Below are 16,145 nucleotides of genomic sequence, written 5' to 3' on the forward strand. Positions count from 1 at the left end.
TTTCTTGGGTTATTTGGTGCATAAAGTATTTATTTTGGATGTGTATTATCAAAAGGAGGAAAATGATAACATGAAATGAAATGAAATGTATTTTAACGTCCTACTGTCGTGACCTAACGGGGCTAACAATACCGTCCATACGCCGCCCCTTCCTCATCGAATTGAAGTGTACACTTGACATCATAGGCGTACAGGGAAATTTTTGACTGGGGGGGGGGGGCGGTGGTGGTTGGTGCCCCAAAAATGTAGTTAGGTTCTTAGTATGTTACATAATAATAATAAATTCGCTGTTAAATTGGACACATTCAAGAACGCAATATATTTTATACAACTTTTACAAAGTACAATTGTGTGCCAAAATTTTTCCCGGCATTTGGTGCCGCCCCCCAGCCCCCCCCCCCCCCAGCTCGTACGCCTATGCTTGACATTAGCAGTAAGTAAGTAAGTAAGTAAGTAATTTGTTTATTATAGTGTCACACACTACATTGCATACAAGAATATATATACATTACATAAAATATACATAAAATAATAGCAGTGCCCAGCCTATATCGACTTACGAGACACTTTGTTCTAAAATCAAATCATTAAAAATACTAAATAATTAAATATAATTAATAAAGTAATAAAATACATTCAGATTAACCTTCTCCTTAGTTTTAACATGTTTAAAAGACAATTAGCAAGGGTAATATTATTATTTATTTTTTAAAATATTTAAAAACAATTCTTTTGAAGATATATCCTTAACATTCTGATGTACATTAGCTTACCTTCAACATCGAATTGACTAGTCGTAGCTGTTTGGCAGGTCCTCTTTTATGCATCTCAGACAGCAGGAAAATACTTGGAAGATTCTTGTCCAATCCTGGAACTGAAGCCGGGAACTCCTGATAGTTATAATAGTCTATTTGAAAAGTAGAGAGAGAGAGGAATGGGGTTTAACGTCCGCCCGACACAAACTTGGTCATTTCGGGACTAACATATGGTTCAGTTTTATTTCTAAAATTCGCATGCGCAGTGGAAGGAAACCGGAGCACGCGGAGAAATTCCGTGAGGTTTGACAGGCGACCCTACTCGTTGTCACTTACAAGCGGGGAATTGAAGCTACGCCCCACACCTAAAGCGAATTCGAAAAGGAAATGAAATGAAATGGGGTTTAACGTGCTACTGTTCTGCTCCGACTGGGCTAATGAAGACAAACATACGCCATACAGTGTGCTATGGGCGAAATTTTGCACCACTCACAAGGGGAAATCACGTCGGAAAATCTCTATAAACTTTCTCGGCCAATGCAGGTGTTGAAAACGTGACCTCCAGGCTAGCGAGTCAGTGTCACCGTGGATCCCAATTCGAAAAGGAAGCTATACAAAATAATACAATCGGTCGTATAAACTGATCAGGGAAAGGAAATGAAATGAAATGGGGTTTAACGTGCTACTGTTCTGCTCCGACTGGGCTAATGAAGACAAACATACAGTATGCTATATGGGAAATTTTGCCCGGGCAGCGGCACTATGACCTAATCTTATATCGAATTCCAACTGCCAGGGGATCTTTTACGTGCACGTCCTCGGTTTTTCACCTCATCCGAGCGACCAGACAGCTGTCCTTCTTGGCCAATGCAGGGATCGAACACTCGACCACCAGGCTAGCGAGCTAGCGCTTACACACTTAGCCACCGTGGCTCCCGGTTTGGGATAGGGGTGACGTACTTATTGCATAGTCTTTGAAACGATCGCAGTTTATTGGGATTTCTAGCCGTAAACGGCTAATGAATCAAACTTTATGAAATGAAATTGGGTTTAACGTCCTATTGTTCTGCCCCGAACTGGGCTAATGAAGACGGGCATACGCCATACAGTGTGCTGTGAGGACATTTTGCCGGAACAGCGGCACTACGACCTACTCTTATATCGAATTCCAACTGTCAAGGAATCTTTTACGTGCACGCCAATGTGTACAAGGGACCTCGGTTTTTCGTCCCATCCGAATGACTAGACAGCTGTCCTTGTCAGACCCTCCGTCCTGCATCACTGACAAGGGGGAACAACGCCGGAAAATCTGAATGAACTTTCTCGGCCAATGCCGGGATCGAACACCCTATCTCCAGGCTAGCGAGCCTGTGCCTTACCCACTTAGCCACCGTGATCCTCCCAAACGTTATGGTTGATATGACTAGGAAAATACCACTCCCACTTCCACCTGTTCTTATTGGCTATTCAACTGATTTAATTCTTTATTTTCGGCCTAGAAACTGTAAATTCCGCGTGACATGTGGCGTGTGATCACCTGGTCAGATCACAACCATTCACAAAGAAATAAATAAAGCTAAGCCTCTCATTTGGTTACTATGCTTATATTGTGCTCACCTCGTTAGGTCAGTCAAGCGTCGCCCACAATAGTTTTCTGTAAAAAATAAGCTGTACATGTCTTTACACAATGAAGAAAACATCTGTTAGTGATCGACCACCATTCTCTGAGTTATTGATATAGATATATTTTCAAATACTTATAGCATTGAGGCATATAGTTGAATAGAATGAGGTCTCTGTATTTACTGGTACCTCTGTTGTGTGTGTTGTTAACCGTCGGATCAATAACTGTCTCAGCAGCACCGATACTAGAAAAAGGTAAGTTGTTTGACCGCTTTCAATTCGGGTACTATTCTGATATTTAATTCAATTCGGGTACTATGATTATGATCAATCTGATTAAAACACAGATCCTATTTCGTTTCGTTTTTTATAGTTCAAAATTTCGTTTTACTTGTCATTACTACACTAGAATCTGGTAGAGTTGTTATATTACCGGCGCTTTGGTTAAATTAAGTGAGAAGCCAATGAAACAGTTCTTGGCGTGTCATGCACAGACCAGTGGGTAAACAACTAGAAATGTCTGACGCCATAGGGTCAAAAGCCGCTCGTACAACCCCTGACACGACCTTCGAGAACAACTTGTCAGATCTTCATGTAGTGTAGGCCGTCGAAAGTATAAACAAACGAAACGAAATATAGATTTATATTTTAATCAGATTGGATTATGATGAGTGACTAGATTTTACGCGGGAATATCTCAGAAACACTCCAACGGTGGACCGATTACCACTCGGCATCGTATTCTACGCAAAATTTTACTCTAGAAAAGTTGGGTCTGGTTTTGTGCCCATTTGATGGACACCCCTACGCGCTGAGCCTCCAGACTAACCGCCATACAACCAAGAATAGATGTAGAGTAACGGAATCTGCCGAGGTTTGCCGAGTGACTATCGAGGTTGATCTTTGGTACTTAAGCATATTTACATTCTAAATACACTCATGTTTCTAATCTTTGCTTCTGAAGATACAGTTCAGACAAATTGTCTTATTCACTTATAACATGTGATTGGTGGTACCTTGCATATTACACAAATACAAACAATTCAACACTTCTTCTGGGAGCCGGCGTGGCTTAATGGGTAGGACTTTAGTTCTCTAGTGCAGACTATCTCAGGGTTCGCTTCCGGTATGAGCCTACATTTGCTCGGGAGTTTCCGGCCTAGGTTTCCTCGTGTGAATTGTACAGATTGGCGTGCACGTAAATGAACCCTTGGCAGTTGGAATTCTCGACACTTTTTATTAGTCCAGTCGCTGCAGAAAAAAAGAACGTTAAACCGAAATTCCATTTCATTTTAGCACTTCTGGGTTGTCTTTTTTAGGTGTGGAAAATAAAGCTCAAAACAGTAAGTTAACTTTTATTCCCTGTAAATTGCATGACGTAGTTATACAGAATTTCTCTTTTTTATATGGCATACTTGGTTTTATTCCAAGAGCACGATTTCGATAAAATAATAGCATTTAAAACTTAAAAGTCATAGGAATAATATATTTTAGATTGAAAAGTGCTACAGATTTACAGTAAAACCAACGTTATCAATATGTAATAATATTTGGTTTTCCCCTTACATACAGCCATGTGTATATAAGAAAACAGTGAATAAAGTACGGGGTGAGGTGGGTGGGTCTGTACCTGGCACCGAACAGCGCCTAGCTGATCAGATCTGAACGAAAAACCTAGGCCCCATGTACACGTTGGTGTGTGCGTCAAAGATGGATTTCATCGAAGAGTGCTCGACAATTACGTCATAGGACAGTACATGTCGTATGGTGGTCTTCAGAGAGAGAAATGGGGTTTAATGTTCACTAGGTCATTTCGAGACTAACATATGGTTCCATTTTATTTAAGAAATTAGCTTGCGCGTAGGGTCTTCAGCAGTGAGAGGAAGTCGGAAGACCCGGAGAAACGCCACGGGGTTGGACAGGCGATCCTATTCCTTGTCACGTACAACCGGGGAATCGAAACCACGTCAGTTGACTCAATGACAGACCTTGCAAGTGCTAACCATTCGCCACCCCTAGCCCCCCACCCCACCCCACCTTCATTAGACAAGTTGAAGAACCTGTGACTTTAAACCCCATTTCATTTAGCTATAGCTGTAACACGTGGTTGTACATGTCATAGAAATTTACAAAATCTTTTCTTTTTTTTTCAGATACCATTCTGACGCATGTTAGAGATGGAGATATGGCCTCGGGTAAAGACGGATGTTGTTGTGCAGGCGGCTTGTGTGGAAAAAAATAAAATTAATTAGCCGGGTCTTTGTCTTTGCGTTAATTTATCTTATAATGGATGTAAAACAAAACACTTAATTAGCACACCGTATTGCTTCTTCATTATTCCCATGTCCTTCATTACTTACTACTTACCGAATATAATAAAAATGAAATGAAATGGGGTTTAATGTCCTATTGTTCTGCTCCGAACTGGGGTAATGACGACGGGCATACGGCATACAGTGTGCTGTGAGAGAAATTTTGCCCGGACAGCGGCACTAAGGCCTACTCTTATATCGAATTCCAACTGTCAAGGGATCTTTTACGTGCACGCCAATGTGTACACAGGACCTCGGTTTTTTGTCCCATCCGAACGACTAGACAGCTGTTTTTGTCCCATCCGAACGACTAGACAGCTGTCTTTGTCAGGCCCTCCGTCCTGCATCACTGACAAGGGGGAAACCAAATAAAGATTAAATGACCGAGAAAGTTCCGCGAAATATCACGGTTTCTCTTCTTCGTGTCAGTGGTGCGTGAACAGCGCCTAGTAGTTTGGAAGGAACGACAAACCGAGGTCCCATGCCACCATTGACGTGCACGTAAAAATACCCTTTACTATTAAAATTCGAAATAAGGGCAAACTTTTCCCCATAACACACTGCACGGTGTATGTCTGCCTTAATTCGCTCGGACAGAGTAGGGAAGTAAGACGTTAAACTCCGGTTTCTTCCCACTGCTAAAGACCCCTACGCGCAAGCGAATTATTGAAATAATTAAACCATTATGTTAGTCCCGAAATGACCTAGTCTGTGTCGAGTGGACGTTAAACCCCATTTCTCTCTCTTTCTTTATTAGGCGGGTTGGTCCAGACGCATCCCGTTTCATTTCTAAAATCACTAGTCGGTATACCCAGCCTCGTATACGAAACCTAACACGTATCAATAAAAAAATATTAGTAGTTACCACCATTATACGTCTTGGTGATATTAAAAGAAATAAGTATTGAAGTATATGTAGAGCGATAAAAAGTACATGCTAATCAATACAGTCAGTGAGTTCATAAGGTAGGGTGTCAATAAAGTCAATGTCTTGAGGTAGGGTGTCAAAAAGCAGTTGACTTACATACAATTGAACAATAAACTTGACTGTAAATATCAAATAATGCCAACAGCTCCACTCTCTCATAGTTTGCTAACAAAGATATACGTAACAAAACATTTCATATACATGTATAAACAAAGATCATATACGACTACAAAACAACATGAGTTAGCGTGTAGCTGGAGCCGGATAGAGCTGGATAAATCTTGTGAAACTGACAAAAACTGATTTTGACGTCCTGATAGAAGCAGTGACTTGTGTCATTTTGTATTGTAGGGTTTTCTAAACCAGTGAACAAAACCACCCCCATCAGGTACCAGTAATGAGCCACGGTGACTCATTAACCTGGAGATATAATGTTCGATACCGTTGGTAACCGAGAAAGTTCCTGGGGAGTTTCCGGCGTGGTTTCATCTTGTTTGTTTGGCTGATACGAAAACCCGAAATGGGCATTCTAAAAAGAGTAGGCCCTATCGCCAAAGTCCGGATGATGAGTTCTTCCAGAAATTGTTGTACATCAATGTATGGAACGAACAATATTATCCGGAATACAATGTCTTGAAAAATGTTTAAGAATTCGTCGATATATTTTCAGTGCGAAAAATCAAATAATTCCAGATTTTTCTTCGCAAAAATGTATAAATATTGTGGAATATACTGTACATGTAGGTACTCCTGCTAATGTAACTACAGAACTGACACGATTAAAGAATTCATATCCAAGATTGGAGGCAATTAAATTCCATTAATGAAACAAAGTCGTTACCACACCAACTACTGTACGTATCACACAACTGTACGTATCACACATTATATATGCCATATAACTAAAAAATATGAGACCCTAAATATGTTATGCTTACAGGGGGCAAGTCTTTAACTCAATATCAAACTTATTTGTCAATTTAATTCAACACTAATGTTGTTATCTTTTCGTGATAAGATGGTCTTCTGGTATCCATTATTTAAGACACAATGAAAATTTTAAAATTGGCAAAAGAATTGCGTGTCAGAAGGCTTTCGAGCGCCATTTGTAATGAAGCGACTCAATGAACGAGGTTAAACTTATCCCACAGGAGAATACTACCGGTGTAGAATGGAATACTCAGACTCTTAAAGATTTACATCCAATTTGTACTTTTCGCGTATTTCGCCGAACATAACTAATTAGAAATTACAGTAACAATAGAAACGATTAAATTTAAATCAGTTTATATACACTCATATTACATCATTATATGCACTGCAACCTATCTGTGTCCATTTCTAGGTACCAAAAAGTAGAGATTTGGCTCCTTTAAAGCAGTGCATTTTTGATTCGTTACAAAATAAGCTATGGTTTAGCGGTGCTGTGGGTTTGGTGAGAGCATTTATACTATTTGGCACGCTAACTTATCTTGAAACAAGAACTTGCGTCGATAAGTAGGACTTGGGGAAATGCAGAACGTTGTATTCTACAAACACAAAAATGCTATTTGAATGTTAAGAAATGTAAAACGGCGTATTCTACAAACACAAAAATGCTATTTGAATGTTAAAAAAATGCCTTAAAGATACATTATTGGAGACTAGATAAAGAGCTGTCAGTTCTCACTATAATAGTTAACACGTAAAGGGAATTTGCTGAAAATTTCAGTCAAATTGATCCACTCTGAACCAAGAATTTAGCGATTGAATTTTAGGCCTAGCCTCGATCATCATTACTAAAGACGGTACGATAAAAGACATAGTCCCGATTATCCAATTTTTGATTTAATCATCAACAAGCTTTAAGCAGACCGGATTCCAATCCAGTATATATCGCAGGTTAGCGATGACATCGAGAGTTGATTATGGTCTGGATAAGTTAATTAATGTCTAATTAATAATTTAGATAACATTTTAGGCCTAAAGAAAGACCTGCAATAGGCCGATTTAGCTCTTGCATAATGCATGTTTATCTGTGGCCTTAAATGTCAGGTAGCCTTTTAAGAAAACTAGGCCACTGGGGATCCCGGCTCTTTTTCACATCAGACGAGTGATCATTTTGTTTTATTATATCGATGATGTTTCTCGAACCCGGTCGTTTCTAACTTTACGTCCAATTAAACAGAACCCAATTTTTATGAGAAATCAATCCCTGGTTTTATTCTAAAAGCACGACGTTTCGACAAGTATTCTTTGATCGTTATCAAGCACACATTGTCGAAACGTCGTGATTGATTTTCATTAATAAATTTGTTCAGTAGAATTTGTTCCTTAATCGCTAAATGTCACTTAAAGATTATGTACCCCCAATGTCTTGACCAAATAATCATTGCGATTCCCGTACTTTAAGAAAACTGTTGAAAGTGACCTAATTATTTCATTATGGAACTGGAACGACTACTCACAGAAAAAAAAATGACACACTTCCCGTATAATAGTTTTATTATCAGGAACAAAAATCTATCTTCTATTATTATTATATATATATTTGTGACTGTCGTTTGTCTTTCTGTCTGTCTGTCTGTCTGTTCGGGGTTGGCGGCTACATTATGTCTGCCCCGAGTCTGAAATTTGGGGTATAGGGGTAGCTCGGACCGGGGAGTAACATAGACCAGGTGGCGTTAGTCTACCACTTCCGGTTTCGGAGTTATGACCCCCGAGCGAAGCCGGTCTGTTCGGGGTTGGCGGCTACACTAGTTATACATAAAATATACCCGGCTAGACCACAGGAGGTCCACTCAAGCAGTCGTCCGATCAAGCAGTCATTTACACAAATGAATCCACCACATCACATGAACGAACCCATTTACCCTTTGTAGTTCATGCTGGGTATGGCATATTATAGCATGTACCTCTATGATGTAACTTCAAATTTGCCAATAGAGTTTTTCATCTCTTAAACATACATTATGCAAGAGCTAAATCTGCCTATCGCAAGTCTTTGTTAGGTTTCAAATGTTATAGAAATTATTAATTAGACCTTTATTTACATGACAACTCTGTAGACCCTCGGATGGCTTGGATACAGCTTGGATTTAAACAGTCGACCATTTCAAATTAAATCAAGAAATGGCCGACCAAGCTAACGTTTACCGTTAGTTACTGACGTCACTCCCGGAAACTGGTTTTAAAAGGCCTGCCAAGCGAGGGTACAATAGCCATTGAGAATGTTACTTGATAATCGAGAATATGTGGGTGGAGTTATCGTCTGTCAATCAAACGATCGACAATTCACGTAGACGGTGCGGACACAGTTGATACCTATTTCTAGTCTAAACTTCCAACAGTGACAACTCCGTTCAAAATAAAGTAATTGGACTGAAATTTTCAATGTTTTCTTTTTTTTTTTGCCATCTATTTTTGAATTATTATAGCAAGAATGGCCATCTCTTTATTAAACTCTTCACTAATGTATCTTTGATTAACCACAGCTATCCAACTTCTGGATGATATTAGGGATTGTAATTCAATATATCTTGCTTTGTCACACTAGTCCGTCTCCCCTTGCCAGGTTACAGTTAATACTACGCTACTGCCTTGTCGTTCACCCCATGGGAGCAGGTGTGGCGGCTGCGGGACGTACGAGGGTAGTGTCTGTACGACTAACAAGAAAAGAGTTTCTAGTCGTTCCAATGGGACAAAACCACGAGTATTGTGTTGTAGTTGGTTATACTATAGGGGCAGATTTGGCGCCTGTGCGGCTGACAAGGGGAGTGACAAAAGAGGTAGTGTCTATGGGATTAACAAGGAAACACTTCCTAGTCGTTCGGATAGGACGAAAAAACGAGTATTGATCAATCCCACAAGATCAATTACGTTCCGTACTATGAATAACAAAATTGATTTAATTGAAACCTGTTTCAGTACATTTCTATTTAATACAAATTTATTGATTGGCGTTTGCTTTAAATGTACGCAATCTGGTGTTCTGATTGTTATAAATTACCAAGTGTGCAATATAACTCTTTGATGTTCATACTTAAAGTTAATATTGCAATATAAGAATGTTACATTGCACCAGTGTGAGGATCTCTTGTCTTGGCGAGTCGTATAGAACGGGTTGTCAGCATTACGGTAATATGACTTATTAGTAACTAACTTAATTACCCGGCGTCGTTCTGTTGAGTGTCTTGTATAGTGTTGATTTCAGTTGCGAATTGTCACTAGTAATATCTCAATTAGGCTTTTGTATAGGCTTTCGGGTTGCATGGAAACTCAAAGTTTCCCACGTGTACACCTTATAATAACCTTTAGCGTTGAAATTGCGTGTGCGTGTGTGTGTGTGTTGGGTGTGTGTGGGGGGGGGATATAGGTAAGTAGGCAGGTGAATTTCCCTCCTTGTTTTGTATACGTGACCTTAGAAAAACAAATAATAATAGTAGGTCTCCGGATGACCGGAATATTGTATTGAGGAGACCAGGAACCAAGTGTGACGTCATTTTAGTCATCTTGGAATTTTTACGTCATCTCAAAAAACGAGGTATTAATCTTTCTCCGAGAGCGTCTCCCCCCCCCCACGCCCCATCAAAGAACAACAAGATGAGTAGCCTTTGGAGACCAGTCCAAAAACAATCGTTAGACAAAGGGGTTTAAATTAAAATAGGAACCCACACTATTTTCATTATTTTTACTAAATAATTATAAATACAAAACAGCTGTTACAAGACTTCATTTCATTCCAGTCTAAACCAGAAATACACGTATATTAATTTCAAAAGGGTTTCTGTAACGTAATTAATATGTAAATAAATTAAGTCTCAAACGATAATATTATTATTTTTTGAATATTGGAATATAATTTATATAGAAGGAATATAAATTCATCATGAAGTTGAAATACTGTCTGTTGATCGTTCTGTTGGTTATACAAACGACCATGATGGATACAGCTCCAGTACCGGGTAAGTATGTAAATTGTAAATCTAAACCAGAATGAATATTCGAGTGCTCTAAATGATTGATAGCCACGATGGCTCAGTGAACAATGTGCTGGCCATCTAATCAAAGCAGGGAGCCATGGTGGGTCAGTGAGTAGGACGTTGGCTCGCTAACCTGGAGTTCATGTGTTCCATCCCTGCGTTGGCCGAGAAAGTTCATCGGGATTTTCCGGGGTGGTTCCCCCTTGTCAGTTGTGTAGCACACAGGGCGTGACAAGGGACAATGTATAGTCGTTCGGATGGGACGAACAACCGAGGTCTCGTGTACACATTGGCGTGCACGTAAAAGAACCCTTGACAGCAGGAATTCGAAAAAAGAATAGGCGATAGCAACGCTGCCCTGGCAAAATTTCCCTAATAACACACTGCACGGTGTATAGCCCATCTTCATTAACCCAGTAGGAGCGGAACAGTAGGACGTTAAACCCGTTTCATTTTATTTCATTTCTAACCAAAAGAGATCTAGGGTTCATTCCCGGTGTTGACCAAGAAAATTCTCTAGGATTTTCCAACGTGGTTTCCCCTTACCAGTTATGTACGACGGGGAGTCTGACAAACCGAATTCCAGTGGACGCGTTGGCATGCACGTAAAATAAACCTTGCCAGGAATTCGAAATAAGAATAGGCCATATGTGCTGTTGCCCGGTCAAAGCGTCCCTCAAGTCACAGAAAAGTAGGACATATAAATGCTATTTCATTTTATTTCTAAATGATTTGTTTATTAGAGGAACAAGCAACTAAAGTTTACATTATGTTGAGTTTAATTTAAAGCCACGGTTCGTCATTTTCCTTTTTCGAACAAAATCAATTTTTTATTCCATGCTAAAATGTACTAAAATGGATTATTTAACATTTAAATTATTTGGAAATCAAAATCAAAATATCAACGGGAAAAAATCCCCTGTTTTTGACTCAATCTGATTTTAAGCAGGTCCTTCAAAACATTAATTTAGCGAATGATATGGGTGGCATTGGTATGTGTTGTCAATATCCCCTCCATTACGTGTGTAGAGGCTGTCGAATGTCGACACATTTTCAATTCATCTTTGTAAAGGGACATAGTTAAAGCATTAACTGTTGACTGATATTCAACTAGAACATACGATATTGATATTATACGTGGGCCCTTATTCACGAAAACTTAAACTAAGATACAATCGAAATTTTAAGAAATACTGCAATTCGATTGGCTGACCAATATGCAAATTGGATATATGCAAATTGATTTTACTGGTCAGCCAATCGAATTGCAGTATTTCTTAAAATTTCGAATGTATCTTAGTTTAAGTTTTCGGGAATAAGGGCCCTGATTCAAAACCCCCGTTTTGTAAATAAACAGAATTAACCATTTTAAAACTGATATTCGACTTAAACAGTATGGTAGTTTACAAGGGATTCAAAATCCTTTAAATGACGATCAGACACTTTAACTATTTGAAAAGTTCTAATTCCAAGGGGATCACGGTGGCTAAGTGGGTAAGGCGCTGGCTCGCTAGCCTGGAGGTTGGGTGTTCGATCCCTGCATTGGCCGAGAAAGTTCATCCAGATTTTCCGGCGTGGTTTCCCCTTGTCAGTGATGCAGGACGGAGGATCTGACAAAGACAGCTGTCTAGTCATTCGGATGAGACGAAAAACCGAGGTCCCGTGTACACTTTGGCGTGCACGTAAAAGATCCCTTGACAGTTGGAATTCGATATAAGAGTAGGCCGTAGTGCCGCTGTCCGGGCAAAATTTCCCTCATAGCACACTGTATGGCGTATGCCCGTCTTCATTAGCCCAGTTCGGAGCAAAACAGTAGGACGTTAAACTCCATTTCATTTCATTTCATTTCTAATTCCAAATTGCCTTTTTCTGTTCATTTAATGATATTTTTAAATACATGTCAAACTCAAATTTTCGCTCCTCTAGTCATTTTGTCGGGCACAGATTTGCCCCTTTTTATGTGTTTTAAATGATATTATTAGTATGAAATGAAATGGGGTTTAACGTCCTACTTTTCTGTTCCGATTGGACTATAGTGAAGACCCACATAAGTCATAATTGTGCCCGGACAGCGGTGCTACGGCCTACTCTTATATCGAATTCCAACTACCAAATGGATCTTTTACGTGCACACCAAAATATACACGGGACCTCGGGTTCTTTCGTACCATTCAATCGACTTTACGTCCTGTACCCCTGACAACGGGGAGCCACGCCGGAAAATCCTGATGGACTTTCTCGGCCAACGCATTGATTGAATACGGGACCTCCAGGTAAGCGAGCCAACTTCTTACTCACTAAGGGGGGGGGGGGGGTTGGATGGCCGAATGGTTAGCACGCGCGCGCTGTATCATACGGTCTGTCATTGAGTCAACTGGCGGGGTTTCGATTCCCCGGTTGTACGTGACAAGCAAGCGAATTATTGAAATTAAAAAACTGAACCATATGTTAGTCCCGAAATGACCTAGTTTGTGTCGAGTGGACGTTAAACCCCATCTCTCTCTCTCTCTCTCTCTCTCTCTCTCCCTCTCTCTTACTCACTAAGCCACCGCGGCTCCCTAATATTAATAATGTCCGACACAAAGTCCAAACTCTCGGGTACAAGATGAATACTGCAGAATTACGCATAAGGATCGTATTAAAATTCAAAAGTTTTCAGTCGTGGTTCCACAACCTGCTGTTTAAATCTGTCATTGTTTTTTCTTTTTTTCACATTCAATCAGATGGGGATACATCAGATACTAAAGTGACGTCACCGCCTAAAATATTCCATAAACTACTACCAAGCGGTTAGTATTCATATTAACAATTCAATTTTAATTCTTCCGATGTTCTCTTTATGCAAATATTCTAAAGTCGTTCCTCGATGTAATTGGGTACTAGATATCTGTTACTCTTGCCTGCCCTTGGCAATATCCCGGATGTATTACTGGATCATCAGATTATGGCATCGGTATTGTATCAATCTCCTACGTCACAGTACTTCCGGTATGGGGCTCATCAACTGTCTAATTTGACCACGAAACCAGTATTATAAAGATAACACACTTGATACGACTATTTATTTCTAAGGAAATAAACAGAACATGTGTCTTGGGCTTTTTCAACTTCGATTACTAAATGCCACTGAAACAAATGACGATAAACATAGCTGGATAGTTACCAAGGTTAACCAACGGTAGCGTATTGCAGTCACTACTAGGCCAGCCTGATTCCATATTGTCAGTGGTGCAAGACGGAGGGCGGGCAAGGAAATGCGTCTAGTTGTTTGGATAGGACGAAAACTCAAAGTCCCGTGTAGACCATTGGCAGGATGTTGACGATTTGAAATAAGTAGCGTAGCTGTAAATAATGTAGACATAGCAAACAGTGAAAATGGAATATAAAAGGACATCAATTAGTAAACGAATCCGATTTTGAAGATTATATAAAACTAAATTTCTTTTGATACAATACTTTTTATGACGTTTCTTTTGGATAAAACCTATTTACGACATTTGTTAGATGCACGGTTGTTTATGAGATTATTCATACTAAATGGCATTTGTTTAGATACAAGACTATTTATGACATTTGCTCTTTATATGTGATTGGATAAGATTCGGAACTAATTATGATATTTTTTCTAACAATATTTATTCAATCAATATTTATATAATTTAAAGTAGCTAAGTCTCTAACTCAATATAATCCAATGTGTTCGACATTGAAAACACGAATTATTTGTCAATTTAAATCAACAGTGATGTTGTGATCTTACCGGGAAAAGATGGGCTTCTGATATCCAGTATTTAAGACTAAATAAACCTCTTACCATATTTGTGTACCATAATGCGTTTCAGGTCCATAGGTAACAAGGGGCTCAAAGAACGAGTCTAGACATATACCACAAGTCATGTCAAACGGTGATGACATATTCTTATCGGAGAGCATGCCCAATAAATACTATCGGTGTAGACTGCAATAACCAGACGCTAGAGATTGCCATTCTATGGAGACTTCTGGCGTATTTCGCTGAACATAGCTGATAAGAACAGTTAAAACAGAAACGATTGAATATAAATCAGTTTATATACATTCATATTACATTATTATATGCGTTGCGGCCCATTTGTGTCAATGTCTAGGTCCCACATGTTAGCTCCTTTAAGATACAATATTTAATTATGGAATCTGAAAACAAGCCAGATCTTCTATAAATTCAGAACTATGTATGACACATCTATAAATTTAGAACTATTTATGACACATTTATAGATTCAGAACTATTTCTGACGTGTTTAGCTGCATGGACATTTATCACATATGTTTAGATATAGAACTATTGACTAAAATTTTAAAACTGAATAAATGCAAAAAATATTTTTTGAATTTAAAAATAGATCCAACATAATGCCCTACCCAACCCTAATAACACAATGTGGTAAATGACCTATGATGTGATGTGGTCTGCATTGTTCATTTCAGGTGATAACTTCAGGCACATGTGTTGTGGCAGTGGTGGAATGGGGAGAAAGTGACAATAAAACATCTTAAAAATAAAATAAAGCCATTTTTTAAATATAGAATTGATAATATATTTCTTTTTGATTTTCGGAGTTGTAAGAAGCCGTGGCATAGCCAGTAAGGCGCTGGCCCGCGGGATTTTCTCTTGTCAGTTGGAATTAGATATAAGAATATGGAAATAAAATGGGGTTTAACGTCCTACTGCTCCGACTGGCCAAATGAAGACGGGCATACGCCATACTGTGTGCTATGAGGGAAATTTTGCCCGGATAGTGGCGTTACGATCTACTCGTATTTTGAATTCCAACTGCCAATGGGTCTTTTACGTGCATGCCAATGAGTACACGGAACCTCGGTTTTTCCTCCCATCCTAACGACTATACGTTATCTCTTGACAGGCCCTAGGTTCTGCACAACTGACAAGGAGAAACCACGACGGAAAATCTCGATGAACTTTCTCGGCCAACGCAGGGATCGAACATGGTAGCTCCAGGTTAGCAAGCCAGCGTCTTACTCACTGAACCACTGTGGCTCCCCGTAAGAATAGAGAGAGACAGAAATGCAGCTGTCCGGGCTATACAATTTGGGTACACATTTATTACAGCGTGGATAACATAGTGAAAAATTAGATATTGGCCGAAAAGTACACATGACGATCAGCGGACTTTAAACGAGAAAAGTTGACGCTTCTGTTGGTAAATAAGCGGTAATGTAAGCTAACAAAGTTGTTGATGTTTGTCATGTGCCACCTGTGCCGTTCTTGACGAAAAATAAATGCAATGTGCGGAAATCCCATAGGTGATCGTATCACATCTACGCAATCGACGTAAGATTTTTGTCCTTTTTTGTTCACGGTTGTCAGCTGTAAGACTGTGATTTTCAATACGGTCGTGTGTTTCTTTCCCTTTCTTTCAAATGGCAACATCTGGTAAAATAATTTTATTTTTCCCCGTTTCATGACTAGTTACACTTCTCAAGCTATTGACTTTCTCGGTTAATATAAACGTTAAATGAGTTGGATTGACGGTTTAACAGTCCCTCCATTCCGTAGGTGGATGAC

The 16,145-nt window shown here is 39.4% G+C and overlaps 2 long non-coding RNA genes across 2 annotated transcripts; both read left to right on the forward strand.

Moving 5' to 3' along the window:
* The first annotated feature begins 2,361 nt into the window (after positions 1-2,361).
* LOC126829376 (uncharacterized) lies at positions 2,362-4,635 on the forward strand. Its single transcript, XR_007683369.2, has 3 exons — positions 2,362-2,633; positions 3,698-3,721; positions 4,532-4,635. It is a non-coding gene; the product is annotated as an uncharacterized LOC126829376 (long non-coding RNA).
* A 4,958-nt stretch (positions 4,636-9,593) lies between these two features.
* LOC126829371 (uncharacterized) lies at positions 9,594-15,147 on the forward strand. Its single transcript, XR_007683367.2, has 4 exons — positions 9,594-9,734; positions 10,468-10,561; positions 13,303-13,368; positions 15,047-15,147. It is a non-coding gene; the product is annotated as an uncharacterized LOC126829371 (long non-coding RNA).
* The last annotated feature ends 998 nt before the right edge of the window (positions 15,148-16,145 follow it).

This window comes from Patella vulgata, chromosome 1, assembly GCF_932274485.2.
Source record: "Patella vulgata chromosome 1, xgPatVulg1.2, whole genome shotgun sequence".
Lineage (NCBI taxonomy): Eukaryota > Metazoa > Mollusca > Gastropoda > Patellidae > Patella > Patella vulgata.